Raw genomic sequence first — 18,112 nt, 5'->3', positions numbered from 1 at the left:
AGACTTACTAAAAGAATCTGTGTCGATACGTACTGCTCGTCTTTTGATTTAATCTGTTTTCGTTGTCAATCCTATCTAGTAAGGGGCCTAGACAGAGTAGCACTACTCAAGTATTCGTCATGATTTTGTAAGTTACCTCGTTCGTGAATACTCTTCCTGAAAATTCTTCCAATGAATAACAGTCTGAAAATAATCTGTTGTCGAACACAGTCACATCATTTCCAATACAAAATCACCTGTTTCGCCCTTCACTGTTCATCTTCAGATTGTGACAGATGCGGTGGTTCACTCCAATGCTGCTGAAATCTCGTTGTCAGCTGATTGACAATGACGTTACACAGTGGTGGGAATGAACCACGGCATCTGTCTTCTGATCTGAGGATGAACGGTGACAGCCGAAACCGGCGATTTCTTATTGGAATTGTACTGTGTATCTTCTCCCCGTAGAGCTACTTAATGTGTATTTTTAGATTTTTCCGGCGTAGCAAGATTCAGAATATTTCCTGGACGACATCAGCCGGCTGAATACCCGAGAAATATTCTAAATCGTATTGGAATTGTTGTGATTGTTTCGGACACTAAATTACCTTCGAAGCAACGTACTGTCGGCGTCTCTAGTTCGATTGAAATGCCGTTCTTTCCAAAAATCTCAGTGAACCATCTGTCTGTCTTTCGATTAATTTTATGTAGTCGTTCCACTTTCTAAGTTACTTCAAAAAATACAGGTTAGTTTTGAGACGTGTCATAAAAGAGACGAAAGTAAAGGAAAATGATATTATGGAGTCACCCAATAAAGCAAGTCCATGTTGAAAGCTATACAGGGGTTACAGAGAAGAATACAACTCACGAATACATTGTGATACCACAGGATGGGAAAAATGTCACTGATCCTTGGGCAACTGCAAACAAATTCAGTTCTTATCATAGAACTGTTTCTGATAAATCAGTGGAGGAAAAATTTCGAAATGCACCCAACACGACATTGAAAGAATCTTCACGTACTGAAATAAATAATCTATCATTTGTCTCGCTCCAGTAGGCTCATTTGAACTTCTAAATACCATTTATTCGCTGAAGAGTAACTATTCAACGGGTATCAATGACATGACAGATTATATTATAAAAATACCAGGAAGACACACACTCCCTCTTTAGTTAGATATCTGTAATTCATCTTTATCAAGTGGTGTCTTCCGAAAGTAGTTAAAAACAGTGTCCTCGAACAAAAAATTAATCAGTACTGTACGGGAAACTACAGAACTACCCTCAAAATTTTCAAAATTTATTGAAATAGTATGTCTTTCGCAGCTGATTACATTATTCGATAAAAATATTGTTATTTCTGCATGTCAACTGGCTTCAGGCTACAAGACTCAATGGAAACAGCTACTTTCAACCTAATGAACCGTATCTTAAAGGCAGTGAACCGTCACAGAGAAATCTCAGTTTTATTCATAGTTCTAAACAAGAATTTAACATGACTGATAATTCTGTGCCCCTGAGAAGGCTTGATCGATATGGTGCAAGAAACGTGCCAAATGAGTGAGTTAAATCGTATTTGGAATATTACTCTCATGCAACCGAAAAATAAAGTGCATGGAAGGCTCAAATGGCTCTGAGCACTATGGGACTTGACTTCTGAGGTCATGAGTCCCCTAGAACTTAGAACTACTTAAACCTAACTAACGTAAGGACATCACACACATCCATGCCCGACTAAATCACTTTGTTTAACAGGGTTCAATTTTAGTCTGTTTCTTTTTTGTATACATAAATGAGTTCCCGTTACATGTTACGGATTTAGAGCGAGTACTATTTGCAGATGACATCAGTCTATTAATCGTAGGGAATAACCAAGAAGATCTCACTACATCTGTAAAAGATATTACGAATGAAGTGTCTGAGCAGCTTACTAGAAACAGAGTAATAACAAATCCAAAGAAGACAATGTTCAAGAATCTCCCTACAGATTAAAATAAAATGCAGCACATCCAAAAATATGTATATGCAACCAGAACATTAGTGCTGTTATAGAAACTAAATTTTTTGCGGTTCATGTTCAAGAAAATCTTTTATGGAGTTCCCTAAATTCAAAACTAGCAAAATTGTGCTAGTAAGAATACTTCTCAACAAAACCAGTGCTGAAACAGTTAGGTTCATATACTTTGCTCGCGTACATTCACGAAGTGAGGAACGGTATCGTTTTCTGGGGAAATGTACACCAGACCAATACAGTTTTCAGGAAACAAAAGGCAGTAACAACATAAATTAAACAAACAAGAAGCAGGAAATTTTCTAACCTTCCATTAATAATCTAAAAATCTGACCTGTTCACTCCATTCATAAACCGGAAATATTTATATGTAATTGAGAGATCACACTGAGGTAAGATGATTACAGTACCACATCAAACAGTGATATTCCTGTTATTTATTGCAACTTCACGCTCTGCCAAAACCTGAAACGTGGCAGGATAGTCTCTGACCACAATTTCATTTTTTATTAAATGACCTACTTAATTCAGAGTATAATCAAGTCCTCCTTGAGCAACGCTCGTTACATCGTGTATTTTTAATTTTATTAATACATGCAGGAGGGATGCGGTGCTCGATTCTTACTACACGTTTACTCTTGGTATACTGGTCTGGCCTGAGCCAAAGCCACTGTAATTTCCGCAGGGTGAGAACGACCTGTGACCCGGTTCGGCGGCGCGGCCGGAGGCACTATATAGGAATCGGCTAGGGCGACATTCACAGTGGCACTGGTCAACGGTCGTCGGCCACAATTGCTAGAGGTCGGCTTGATCACAGTGCGTCCGATCTTCATCGTCAGTTTCTGACAGGGTCAAGGAGATTAAGTCAGAATATCTTCTATGTATGAAGTTATGAAGTACAGTCCAGATTGCCCGCATCTCGTGGTCGTGCGGTAGCGTTCTCGCTTCCCACGCCCGGGATCCTGGGTTCGATTCCCGGCGGGGTCAGCGATTTTCTCTGCCTCGTGATGGCTGGGTGTTGTGTGATGTCCTTAGGTTAGTTAGGTTTAAGTAGTTCTGAGTTCTAGGGGACTGATGACCATAGATGTTAAGTCCCATAGTGCTCAGAGCCATTTGAACCATTTTTTACAGTCCAGATTACGTTTTAACCTCCAGGGGTGAAATGGATACCACGTCACCTGTGTGCTTGGAGACGAGTGCCGCAGTGTAGCTTTTGCTATTAACAAGATGCCGAATGCATGTGAATGTGGTATATCCATGTCGAAAAGGACGTGGCCAGTACTGTATACCCCATCCTCAGTTTTGCAGTAACCAGGCAAGTTTTACGAATACTTTTATGAGATGAAGAGAGAAACGTTCTGTTACATACTCGTGTAACCTAAGATTAAAACCACTCTGTGTGGGAGTACTTACTCAAAGCAGTGCAGACAAACGTCAGTTATACTACGTTGCAGTACCTGTGTAAGCCAACGGCCTTGCCGCAGTGGCAACACCGGTTCCCGTCAGATCACAGAACGTAAGCGCTGTCGGGCTGGGCTAGCACTTCTACATCTACGTCTACATTTATACTCCGCAAGCCACCCAACGGTGTGTGGCGGAGAGCACTTTACGTGCCACTGTCATTACCTCCAATTATTGTTCTAATCGCGTATGGTTCGCGGGAAGAACGACTGTCTGAAAGCCTCCGTGCGTTCTCGAATCTCTCTAATTTTACATTCGTGATCTCCTCTGGAGGTATAAGTAGGGGGAAGCAATATATTCGATACCTCATCCAGAAACGCACCCTCTCGAAACCTGGCGAGCAAGTTATACCACGATGCAGAGCGCCTCTCTTGCAGAGTCTGCCACTTGAGTTTGCTGAACATCTCCGTAACGCTATCACGGTTGCCAAATAACCCTGTGACGAAACGCGCCGCTCTTCTTTGGATCTTCTCTATCTCCTCCGCCAACCCGATCTGGTAAGAGTCCCACACTGATGAGCAATACTCAAGTATAGGTCGAACGAGTGTTTTGTAAGCCACCTCCTTTGTTGATGGACTACATTTTCTAAGGACTCCCCCGATGAATCTCAACCTGGTACCCGCCTTACCAACAATTAATTTTATGTGATAATTCCACTTCAAATAGTTCCGCACGCATACTCCCAGATATTTTACAGAAGTAACTGCTACCAGTGTTTGTTCCGCTATCATATAATCATACACTGAAGGATTCTTCTTTCTATGTAAATTACATTTATCTATGTCAAGGGTCAGTTGCCACTCCCTGCACCAAATGCAGATCTTCCTGCATTTCGCTACAATTTTCTAATGCTGCAACTTCTCTGTATACTACAGCATCATCCGCAAAAAGCCGCATGGAACTTCCGACACTATCTACTAGGTCATTTATATATACTGTGAAAAGTAATGATCCTATAACACTCCCCTGGGGCACGCCAGAGGCTGCCTTAACGTCTGTAGAGGTCTCTCCATTAATAACAACATGCTGTGTTCTGTTTGTTAAAAACTCTTCAATCCAGCCACACAGCTGGTCTGATATGCCGTAGGCTCTTACTTTGTTTATCAGGCGACAGTGCGGAACTGTATCGAACGCCTTCCGGAAGTCAAGGAAAATAGCATCTACCTGGGAGCCTGTACCTAATATTTTCTGGGTCTCATGAACAAATAAAGCGAGTTGGGTCTCACATGATCGCTGTTTCCGGAATCTATGTTGATTCCTACAGAGTAGATTCTCGGTTTTCAAAAACGACATGATACGCGAGCAGAAAACATGTTCTAAAATTCTACATCAGACCGACGTCAGAGATATAGGTCAATAGTTTTGCGCATCTGCTCGACGACCCTTCTTGAAGACTGGGTCTACCTGAGCTCTTTTCCAATCATTTGGAACCTTCCGTTCCTCTAGAGACTTGCGGTACACGGCTGTTAGAAGGGGGGCAAGTTCTTTCGCGTACTCTGTGTAGAATCGAATTGGTATCCCGTCAGGTCCAGTGGACTTTCCTCTGTTGAGTGATTCCAGTTGCTTTTCTATTCCTTGGACACTTATTTCGATGTCAGCCATTTTTTAGTTTGTGCGAGGATTTAGAGAAGGAACTGCAGTACGGTCTTCCTCTGTGAAACAGCTTTGGAAAAAGCTGTTTAGTATTTCAGCTTTACGCGTGTCATCCTCTGTTTCAATGCCATCATCATCCCGGAGTGTCTGGATATGCTGTTTCGAGCCACTTACTGATTTAACGTAAGACCAGAACTTCCTAGGATTTTCTGTAAAGTCGGTACATCGAATTTTACTTTCGAATTCACTGAACGCTTCACGCATAGCCCTCTTTACGCTAACTTTGACATCGTTTAGGTTCTGTTTGTCTGAGAGGTTTTGGCTGCGTTTAAACTTGGAGTGAAGCTCTCTTTGCTTTCGCAGTAGTTTCCTAACGTTGTTCTTGAACCACGGTGGGTTTTTCCCGTCCCTCACAGTTTTACTCGGCACGTACCTGTCGAAAACGCATTTTACGATTGCCTTGAACTTTTTCCATAAACACTCAACATTGTCAGTGGCAGAACAGAAATTTTCGTTTTGATCTGTTAGGTAGTCTGAAATCTGAATTCTATTACTCTTGCTAAACAGATAAACCTTCCTCCCTTTTTTATATTCCTATTAACTTCGATATTCAGGGATGCTGCAACGGCCTTATGATCACTGATTCCCTGTTTTGCACTTACAGAGTCGAAAAGTTCGGGTCTGTTTGTTATCAGTAGGTCCAAGATGTTATCTCCACGAGTCGGTTCTCTGTTTAATTGCACTCAGTATAATGCCACTCGATGCTCAGTCCCTACTATCCGTCCTGCCGAGCGCTATTGACAAGCGGGCTGCACTCAGCTCTTATGAAGCAAACTGAGAAGCTACTTGATTGAGAAGTAGCAGCTCCAGTCTCGGAAACTGACATGCGGCCGGGAGAGCGGTGTGCTGATGACATGCCCCTCCATATCCGCATCCAGTGACGTTTATGGTCTGAGGATGACACGGCGGTCGGTCGTACCGTTTGGCCTTCATGGCCTATTCGGGAGGAGATTAGGTTTCTTAGTTTCGTGCCTGTGTACTCTGATTACGATGCTTGTCCAAAGGGACAGGCACTGCGGCGACTGCAACCTTTATGAAATACAGTAAGTGAATTCGTAATTATGAAGAAGGACAACCATCAGCTGCAGACTGGAATGATGGCAATGACGCATTGTTGACGACATCATATGAAAGTTTGGGTCTGACGGTGAATCGTGCACGGATAGCCAAATGGTCAGGCAACCGCTCACGATAAGCCGGAAATCCGCCACACACAGAAAGAAAACTGGCGTTCTACGGATCGGAGCGTGGAATGTCAAATCCCTTAATCGGGCAGGTACGTTAGAAAATTTAAAAAGGCAACTGACTTTTGGTCAGGTGAATACAGGGAGTGCGGATAAGCTACAACAAACAACATAGTGAATACATTATTGTGGCCAAGGTAGAAAAAATGATTCAAATGGCTCTGAGCACTATGGGACTTAGCATCTGAGGTCATCAGTCCCCTAGAACTTAGAACTACTTAAACATAACTAACCTAAGGACATCACACAAATCCATGAACGCGGCAGAATTCGAGCCTGCGACCGTAGCGGTCGCGCGGTTCCAGACTAAAGCGCCTAGAACCGCTAGGCCACTTCGGCCGACGCCAAGATAGACACGAAGCCCACGCCTACTACAGTAGTACAAGTTTATATGCCAACTAGATCTGCAGATGATGAAGAAATTGATGAACTGTATGATGAGATAAAAAGAAATTATTCAGATAGTGAAGGGGGAAGAAAATTTAATAGTCATGGGCGACTGGAATTTGACAGTAAGAAAAGGGAGAGAAGGAAACGTAGTAGGTGAATATGGATTGGAAGTAAGCAATGAAAGAGGAAGAGGTCTGGTAGAATTTTGCACATAGCATAACTTAATCATAGCTAACACTTGCTTCAAAAATCATAAAACAAGGTTGTACACATGGAAGAAGCCTGGAGATACTTACAGTTTTCAGATGGATTATATAACGTTAAGACAGAGATTTAAGAACCAGGTTTTAAACTGTAAGACATTTCCAGGGGCAAATGTGTACTCTGACCACACTCTATTGGTTATGAACTGAATAAACTGCAAAAAGGTGGGAATGTAAGGAGATGGGACCTGGATACTCTGACTAAACCAGAGGTTGTACAGAGCTGCAGGGAGAAAATAAGGGAACAATTGACAGGAATGGGGAAATCAATACGGTAGAAGAAGAATGGGTAGCTTTCAGGGATGAAGTAGTGAGGACAGCAGAGGATCAAGACATGGGCTAGTAGAAATCCTAGGGTAACAGAAGAGATATTGAATTTAATTGATGAAAGGAGAAAATATAAAAATGCAGTAAATGAAGCGGGCAAAAAGGAATACAAACGTCACAAAAATGAGATCGACAGGAATCGCAAAATGGCTAAGCAGGCATGGCTAGAGGATAAATGTAAGGATATAGAGGCTTATCTCACTAGGGGTAAGATAGATACAGTGTGCAGGAAAATTGAAGAGACCTTTGGAGAAAAGAGAACCACTTGTATGAATATTAAGAGCTCAGATGGAAACCCAGTTCTAAGCAAAGAAGGGAAAGCAGAAAGGTGGAAATAGTATATAGAGGGTCTATACAAGGGCGATGTACTTGAGGACAATATTATGGAAATGGAAGAGGATGTAGATGAAGATGAAATGGGAGATATGATACTGCATGAACAGTTTGACAGAGCACTGAAAGACCTAAGTCGAAACAAGGCCCCGGGAATAGACAACATTCCATAAGAAATAGTGATAGCCTTGGGAGAGCCAGCCCTGACAAAACTCTACCATCTGATGAGGAAGACGTATGAGACACGCGAAATACCCTCAGACTTCAATAAAAATACAATAATTCCAATCCCAAAGGAAGCAAGTGTTGACTGATGTGAAAATTACCGAACTATCAGTTTAATAAGCCACGGCTGCAAAAATACTAATACTAATACGAATTCTTTACAGACGAATGGAAAAACTGGTAGAAGGCGACCTGGGGGAAAATCACTTTGGATTCCGTAGAAATGTAGGAACACGCAAGGCAAAACTGACGCTACGACTAATCTTAGAAGATAGGTTAAGGAAACGCAAACCTACGTTAATAGCACTTGTAGACTTAGAGAAAGCTTTTGACAATGCTGACTGGAACACTCTCTTTCAAATTCTGATGGTAGCCGTACTAAAATACAGGGAGCGAAAGACTATTTACAATTTGTACAGAAACCAGATGGCAGTTATTAGAGTCGAGGGGCATGAAAGGGAAGCAGTGGTTTGGAAGGGAGTAAGACAGGGTTGTAGCCTCTCCCCGATGTTATTCAATCTGTATATTGAGCAAGCAGTAAAGGAAACAAAAGAAAAATTCGGAGTAGGTATTAAAATCCATGGAAAAGAAATAAAAATTTTGAGGTTCGCCGATGACATCGTAATTCTGTCAGAAACAGCAAAGGACTTGGAAGAGCAGTTGAATGGAATGGATAGTGTCTTGAAAGGAGGATATAAGATGAACATCAACAAAAGCAACACGAGGATAATGGAATGTAGTCGAATTAAGTCGGGTGATGCTGAGCGAATTAGATTAGGAAATCAGACGCTTAAAGTAGTAAAGGAGTTTTGCTATTAGGGAAGCAAAATAACTGATGATCGTCGAAGTAGAGAGGATACAAAACGTAGACTGGCAATGGCAAGGAAAGCGTTTCTGAAGAAGAGAAATTTGTTAACATCGAGTTTAGATTTATGTGTCAGGAAGTCGTTTCTGAAAGTATCTGTATGGAATGTAGCCATGTATGGAAGTGAAACGTAGACGATAAATAGTTTGGACAAAAAGAGAATAGCTTTCAAAACGTGGTGCTACAGAAGAATTCTGAAGATTAGATGGGTAGATCACATACCTAATGAGGAGATATCGAATAGATTTGGGGAGATGAGGAGGTTGTGGCACAACTTGACTAGAAGAAGGGATCGCTTGGTAGGACATGTTCTGAGGCATCAAGGGATCACCAATTTAGTTCAAATGGTTCAAATGGCTCTGAGAACTATGGGACTTAACACCTATGGTCATTAGTCCCCTAGAACGTAAAACTACTTAAATCTAATTAACCTAAGGACAGCACACAACACCCAGTCATCACGAGGCAGAGAAAATCCCTGACCCCGCCGGGAATCGAACCCGGGAACCCGGGCGTGACCAATTTAGTATTGGAGGGCAGCGTGGAGGGTAAAAATCATAAAGGGAGACCAAGAGATGAATACACTAAACAGATTCAGTAGCATGTAGGTTGCAGTAGGTACCGGGAGATGAAGAAGCTTGCACAGGGTAGAGTAGCATGGAGAGCTGCATCAAACCAGACTCAGGACTGAAGACCACAACAACAACATAAGGTGATGACGGCCAATGATGGCTTCAGTGCACCAAGCTCGAACTATTACGGGAATCGTCGAGGCATTCGAAAGGACAGACACCTACATATACATAATTAAGGCAATGATGGCCAGTGATTCCCAATCGTCGAGGCATCCGAAAGGACAGACACTTACATATACATAATTAAGGCAATGATGGCCAGTGATTCCCTGAGTGCAGACGCACACTAAGATCGAACTCTTGCAGGAATCGTCGAGATGCTGCGAGTAAAGAGGCCAATGAGCAGGACCACTAAATCAGTAATGTGAGGTACAAATTGACAATTTGGCTCTGACAGGATGCGTGCTAGGGTAATCCATGCAGTTGTAACCACTGTGTCCGGATGGCGTAGTGGTCACCGCAGATGCGTAGTAAACAAGAGACTCGGGTTCGAATTCTGGTCTGACACAAATTTTCGTCTTGCTTCATTGATATAGATCAATGCCATCTGCAGGTAATGTCTTGAATTCCTTTGCGTCTTCCGACATGTCCGAAAGAATCGACACCACCTACGTCAAATGTTGCCTGGTGGAAGAGCAAGCCAGCAGCTTTCCGTTCATTGGTCGACCTTGTAGTACTGTAGCGGAGTGGGACCTTAACAAGAATTTGTTCATATTGTTTAACTTAGACGTATACCCTGACTGGAGAAAGAGTAACTTAACTTTTAGAAAGCGAGAAGGTGTCGAGGCTTCTAGGTGAGATGGAGAGAAGTGAGTAGGCATTTTGGCGCGGACATTTTTCTAGGGCGATGATCTGGATGTGAGCTTTCGGGTTCCTGTCTTCGGTGCTAAGTTTTGCGGTCTTCGATTTCGATTGCTAAGAGTACGCTGTCAAGTCTACAACGCTTAGAGTGATTGCTTGATTCATTAGGCGCATTTAACTTCTGATTTCAGGGAATGAAACAGAAGCTCAATCCAATATTGATTGGCTTTGGCTCACAACAGTCCCATTTCGTTTCCAAATGACTTCAATTACAAAATGGTTCAAATGGCTCTGAGCACTATGGGACTTAACATCTGGGGTCTTCAGTCCCCTAGAACTTAGGACTACTTAAACCTAACTAACCTAAGGACATCAGACACATCCATGCCCGAGGTAGGATTCGAACCTGCAATCGTAGCGGTCGCGCGGTTCCAGACTGAAGCGCCTAGAACCGCTCGGCCACTTCGGCCGGCCTTCCATTACAAGTAAAGCTTGCAGCACCATCCGTCTTATTAAGGAACCGCGGATTCAGTCTTGTCATTGCTGGCGTAATTTCAGGTTTCTTAAATGTGAGGTATATAATCTCCGAGAGAGCAGAGCGGCAATCCACTTACCTATTATACACTCCTGGAAATGGAAAAAAGAACACATTGACACCGGTGTGTCAGACCCACCATACTTGCTCCGGACACTGCGAGAGGGCTGTACAAGCAATGATCACACGCACGGCACAGCGGACACACCAGGAACCGCGGTGTTGGCCGTCGAATGGCGCTAGCTGCGCGGCATTTGTGCACCGCCGCCGTCAGTGTCAGCCAGTTTGCCGTGGCATACGGAGCTCCATCGCAGTCTTTAACACTGATAGCATGCCGCGACAGCGTGGACGTGAACCGTATGTGCAGTTGACGGACTTTGAGCGAGGACGTATAGTGGGCATGCGGGAGGCCGGGTGGACGTACCGCCGAATTGCTCAACACGTGGTGCGTGAGGTCTCCACAGTACATCGATGTTGTCGCCAGTGGTCGGCGGAAGGTGCACGTGCCCGTCGACCTGGGACCGGACCGCAGCGACGCACGGATGCACGCCAAGACCGTAGGATCCTACGCAGTGCCGTAGGGGATCGCACCGCCACTTCCCAGCAAGACACTGTTGCTCCTGGGGTATCGGCGAGGACCATTCGCAACCGTCTCCATGAAGCTGGGCTACGGTCCCGCACACCGTTAGGCCGTCTTCCGCTCACGCCCCAACATCGTGCAGCCCGCCTCCAGTGGTGTCGCGACAGGCGTGAATGGAGGGACAATGGAGACGTGTCGTCTTCAGCGATGAGAGTCGCTTCTGCCTTGGTGCCAATGATGGTCATATGCGTGTTTGGCGGTGTGCAGGTGAGCGCCACAATCAGGACTGCATACGACCGAGGCACACAGGGCCAACATCCGGCATCATGGTGTGGGGAGCGATCTCCTACACTGGCCGTACACCTCTGGTGATCGTCGAGGGGACACTGAATAGTGCACGGTACATCCAAACCGTCATCGAACCCATCGTTCTACCATTCCTAGACCGGCAAGGGAACTTGCTGTTCCAACAGGACAATGCACGTCCGCATGTATCCCGTGCCACCCAACGTGCTCTAGAAGGTGTAAGTCAACTACCCTGGCCAGCAAGGTCTCTGGATCTGTCCCCCATTGAGCATGTTTGGGACTGGATGAAGCGTCGTCTCAGGCGGTCTGCACGTCCAGCACGAACGCTGGTCCAACTGAGGCGCCAGGTGGAAATGGCATGGCAAGCCGTTCCACAGGACTACATCCAGCATCTCTACGATCGTCTCCATGGGAGAATAGCAGCCTGCATTGCTGCGAAAGGTGGATATACACTGTACTAGTGCCGACATTGTGCATGCTCTGTTGCCTGTGTCTATGTGCCTGTGGTTCTGTCAGTGTGATCATGTGATGTATCTGACCCCAGGAATGTGTCAATAAAGTTTCCCCTTCCTGGGACAATGAATTCACGGTGTTCTTATTTCAGTTTCCAGGAGTGTATTATGTATTTTTGTAATAAATTGTTAATTGTAACTCCATCTTTAATTTACAGTAGGTAGATGATACTGGTTCACTTATATTTAGTGAAGATGTGCGTAGGAGAACAGCACGACTCATTTGTTAGGGCCACACAATAAATTATTTCGGTTTCCGTTGCGTACAGTTATTAGAATCACATTTGAGTCATTGTGAGACGAAATCATTCAGATTAAAACCCGTTTCTGCTTATTCAACGACCACATCCACATGTCATTTACGACCCCTTCTATAAATAGCGGACAGTGCCGTAAGAGTTCAAGTCCCTTTGCATACGGTGTTTATCATGCAGGGACAGAACCATACAACAGATTACTCAGATATATAAAATCTCTTTCTGAACCACATAACTTTAAAAATCTGTGGTGATCAGACACCCTATCAAGAATAACGTCCCGCGTTTTGTAATGTCCAAGAAACCACCATTAATATTGGTGACTTCAGTGTAATTATTGTCTTTCAATAAAAGGGTCATTTCTGTTCGTCTCATAGCATATTTCTTGCAGTTACCTTTGTACTATACTGTAGTGGTCCCTTCTATTTATGGTCCAAGTATCATTGGCCTATGTTACTTGGCAGTGACATATCACACGAGAGTTACTTTGGTCCTTAAATTTTGCACGCCAATATACCTGTACAATTGCGGATCGTGTCGATTTGTCATGGCAGGTCAACCTATGAATAGGTGACTTTTCCTAGCTGAAACCTATGCATCCGGCTGGTTCTCATGCGAATAGCCGAAAAGTAACCTGTGCTAAAGATACCTTTTAACTTCTGCAATTCCTTGCCGTTTTCGAGACTCTTAGCTTTCGTGCTACTTTATTTAGTAAATGTTATCTGAGGCAGTTGGAAACTGATGCAAGTAAAAACATAAATCTTTCTTAAAAGACATCATACTCGCCGTTGACTGTATAAAATATGTATTGTTACTATTGCAATTTCGGCCTTATGGCCATTTTCAAGTAACACTGCAAAGTTACCTAAACACAAAAATACAAAAGTGAAGCACAGGCTGTATATACATAATTAAGCAAACATTTCATTAAGTAAGTAGCTTAATTATAGAAATTCGGGATAAATGTAAATTACTTACATTCTGTCAGAATATAAAACTGACATGAGTACGTGACGTCGTCAAAATGCGGCCTTTTGCCTGTGAGAGTCCCTCAAGATCTGATGAGAACGACACTCATTACATCGTAATATGTTGTTAAATATCTACTGAACTGTCGATGTTACCATCGTTCTAATAATCTATCACTCATACAAGATCAGGTGCACTGACTACATGTGGAGCTAAGTCAGTTGGCGCGAAAATACATTTACTAAAGATCCTGCCTGTGCACGTAGCAAAGACAGTGCACACCAAGGATACAACTCATAAGCTTTATATCGTAAAGTCTTTTCATCTGTCGACATCATACAACTTACTAAATGGTGCTATGATTGTAGTGGTCAGTAGGATAGGATGGTGATATTTATTTATAACATAACAGGGGATAATACATTTGTTATCTGTTAATAAACTCTCACATTGACTTAAGTGCTCATAAATGACATGAAGACAGAGCTCTGATATATAATACTTTGTATGCGTATAAACTTTACGAATATAAATGGCGTAAAACGTTTGCCAGCAATCCACTGTGTAGCACCACAAATTCTGACAAAACATCATAATGCGTCCGTACAAATACTTGATGCATGTTTCAACCAGGCTCTGTTACAGCAAACAGGACTAAGTAAATATGTATACTATTCCATCGACATTGTTTAAAATATTTTTTGGTAAGTGCCTAAAATAACTGTACAGTTCTATGAATTACTGTTTAAGGAGATTGATACAATAAATCACAAGCTTCGGATACAATGAAACGTCGAGGCTATATTTCATTTATAAAACATACAAAAATAAAATACATTGGAGTATGCTTTTCTTCCCTCGTCATGAGAAGTTAATCAAAAACATAAATGTGTTTGTATTTTTTTCGGGAGGGGGGGGGGGGGCGGTTAAGTTGCCATGACTCCCATGATCCTCTCCTTTTGGGTCCATCTGTTTATTTCAAGAAATGGTTAATATGAGCTTTTGAAACACCGTAAAATCCTCACTAGGTCTTCAAGCAGACTGAGGGTTAGCTTCCAAATGCAGGCGGCCCATTTCCTGCAGCACTCATCGCCTCCCTTGGTCTGGGTGCTGTGAACTCTCAAGAGTTCTCGCAACGGCCCGCGGCTCCAGAACCGGTCTGCCGCATAGTACAGGCTGTCAGGGCGCGAGTGACGTAACACTGCTCGATATGCGCAACATGCGAGGCGAGCAATAAGGAACCGGCAGATCAGCTCTGCCCCGACAGGGACCTGCGGCAGCAGGCGCCAGAGAAAGCCACAACACGCACTACTTTTCATACGAGGTATAGCAGGAGCAGCAGTAAATTCTTGAGGACGTGCTAAAATAAAAACACGCTCTAATTAGAGAGTCCACGTAAATAAGCGTCCAATTTGCAAGAGATAGGCACTTAATTACGGAGATCGTCTATTAGAACTGCTGATTACGTTTAGTCTTATCTAGATATCATAACAGTAGCAGGAACCCATCTCTGGAATAATCTCCCACATTACGCCATAACACATCCACATCCAGATGGTTCAAATGGCTCTGAGCACTATGGGACATAACATCTGAGGTCATCAGTTCCCTAGAACTACTTAAAACTGCTTAAAACTAACTACCTTAAGAGCATCACACACATCCATGCCCGAGACAGGATTCGAACCTTCGGCCGTAGCGATCCAGGTTCAGCAGAGAGTTAATGACATGTCAACTAAGGCAACACTAAGGATTGCCATTGCCCCAGTACGCACTCGTTATCATTGTACATCCTTCTTTCCAACCAAATCTTCCCCTTTTTCACAGTATTCTTAGCTGGCGTAGTCTCATTAAAGCGAGTTTGGGGAAAATTCTTTTTATATTTGCCACTGCCATCATTGTTATTATTGTCATTATAATTGTTACTATACTAGTGGCAGCGAGTGCAGTAGCACCAAAAAAAAAAAGGTTCAAATGGCTCTGAGCACTATGGGACTTAATTTCTGTGGTCATCAGTCCCCTAGAACTTAGAACTACTTAAACCTAACTAACCTAAAGACACCACACATATCCATGCCCGAGGCAGGATTCGAACCTGCGACCGTAGCGGTCTCGCGGTTCCAGACTGTAGCGCCTAGAACCGCTCGGTCACTCTGGCCGGCGGTAGTGCAAGTACTGTCAGTATTAACTTTATTAGTTCATAGTCAGTAATTCTTACTCACTAAAACTGCGTGCCGGACCGAGACTCGAACTCGGGACGTTTGCTTTTCGCGGGCAAGTGCTCTACCATCTGAGCTACTCAAGTACGACTAACGCTCCGTCGTCAGACCTTTACTGGCAGGACAGCTTCTGTAAAGTTTGGAAGGTAGGAGACGAGGTACTGGCAGAAGTAAAGCTGCGAGGACGGGGCGTGAGTCGTGCTTGGGTTGCTCAGATGGTAGAGCACTTGCCCGCGAAAGGCAAAGGTCCTGATTTCGAGTTTTAATCTGCCAGGAAGTTTCATATCAGTGCACACTCTGCTGCAGAGTGAAAATCTCATTCTGGAAAAATGCCCCAGGCTGTGGCTAACCTATGTCTCCGCAAATTCTTTCTTTCAGGAGTGCTAGTTCTACAAGTTTCGCAGAAAGCTTCTGTAAGGTTTGGAAGGTTGGAGACAAGGTACTGGCAGAAATAAAACTGTGAGGACGGGATGTAAGTCGTGCTTGGGTAGCTCAGATGGTAAAAAAAAAATAGTAGAGCACTTGCCCGTCAAAAGCAAAGGTCCCGAGTTCGAGTCTCGGTCCGGCACACAGTTTTAATCTGCCAGGATGTTTCATATCAGTGCACACTCCGCTGCAGAGTCTAAATCTCATTCTGGAATACTTACTCACATTGCTACTTTAGACACTCAAATCATTATAATATTATTAGTCATATTAAAGTTGTTATGCTTTTGTGAAATTATAACGTAAAAAGGTGCTGTATATGTGAACACTGGTCCGAAGTAAGTGAGAGCCTGGTGGCCCTAATTAGATCAGGTTAAACAGATAAATAAAATTGATAACGGATCTTATGTTGCACATAATATTACAGTTAAATTATTTCTGTTTTTTATGGGAGAATTATAATCATTCTTTGACTAGTTTGATGCGGACTGACACAAATTTCTCACCCTCGCGGACCTCTTCATTTCAGAGTAGCAACATCCTAAATTACTTGTTGTATATAGAACAATGTCTGCCTTCACTCGCAGTTTTTACCATCTCTGAAGTACCATAGAAATTGTTCCTTGATGTCTTAATACATCCATCGCCCTGTGCCTTCTTCTTGTAGGTATGTTCCATATGTTCCTCTCCTCGACGATTCTGTGGAGAGCTTCCTTATTTCTGACCAGTTCACCTAATTTGCGCCCATCCTTCTACACCACCATATCTCAGACGCTTCGGTTATCTGATTTCTGGTTTTCCCACAGTTCGTTATTTTCTTCCACACAATCCACTCTGCTGCAAATCTATATTCTCAGAAATTTCTTCTTCAAGTTAAAGCCGATGTTTGATACTATTAGACTTCTCTTGGCCAAGGTTACCGTCTTTGCCTTGTAGTATTCACTCCCGTCGTAATGAACTATAAGAATAATTCAGTCATTTTCCTTCGGGAGCAGTGATTAGCTTTCTAAGAAGTAATCTCAATGTGTCTAACCATGGAGGTACAACAAGGGGAGGTGCACTACAGACTTTTCCTGTACCGTTCTCTGAAGCTGGTGTCGGCACGTTAGATGCTCCAAACATTAGCGAACTACCGTTTACAATTGGTCCCTGTTCTTAATTTCTGTCGTATGCACACAACAGCAGCTTTAAATAGTAAATATTAGTGATTTCGTGACTAAGATAGGAAGCAGAGGTTGAAAGTACCGCTTCAGTTGTAAATTACTTTATTTTCACACCACCGGTTTCGGTCTGTTATAAGCCAATCCTCAGTGTCGTAGCTGTGCTGTGATCCCCGAGCGCCGCGTGTACCAGGCGCGGTGAGCTGCCAAGAGCGCAGAACATAGGAAGGCATTTTCAAACGTTTTTATGGTCTTAAACATGTATTTGATCCAGTAATACGACGCATTTTGCCTCGTTAATGTAACTTTCCATCTGCAATACGTTTCAAACAACCAAGAAGCGAAGTATGTATATGAAAAGGCTCCTTTCGTAATCAAGTATTTTCTTAAATACAGACTGACGAAACTGATGTTCTGGCTATGCCCTCTTCCCGAAAATGTTGCGAACATATCTTGCAATGTTTGGTCGGTTTCCAGTCTTTCCTCCTCAAAGTATACACCCAGAGAGCTTTTCGAGCTGGGCTGACTGGAAATCTAAAGTCAAATGAAAGAAATAAAACCCCTATACTAAAAGTAAACAGCGCAACTAAAATTCACCTATGTAAAAGAAAATATCGGTTGAACGAGTCCACTTACGAATGAAACGTGATTTCCTTACAGCAATCAGAATGATAAGTAGACCCATAAATGACGCAAGGTGGTACACTATGTGATCAAAAGTATCCTGACACCTGGCTGAAAATGACTTAAAAGTTCGTGGCGCCCTCCATCGATAATGCTGGAATTCAATGTGGTGTAGGCCCACCCTTAGCCTTGATGACGGCCTCCACTCTCGCAGGCCTACGTTCAGTCAGGTGCTGGAAGGTTTCTTGGGGAATGGCAGCCCAATCGTCACGGAGTGCTACACTGAGGAGAGGTATCGATGTCGGTCAATGAAGCCTCGTACGAAGTCGGCGTT

Source organism: Schistocerca gregaria, chromosome 4, assembly GCF_023897955.1.
Source record: "Schistocerca gregaria isolate iqSchGreg1 chromosome 4, iqSchGreg1.2, whole genome shotgun sequence".
In the NCBI taxonomy this organism is placed as follows: domain Eukaryota; kingdom Metazoa; phylum Arthropoda; class Insecta; order Orthoptera; family Acrididae; genus Schistocerca; species Schistocerca gregaria.
Note: the sequence above shows the minus strand (reverse complement) of the source record.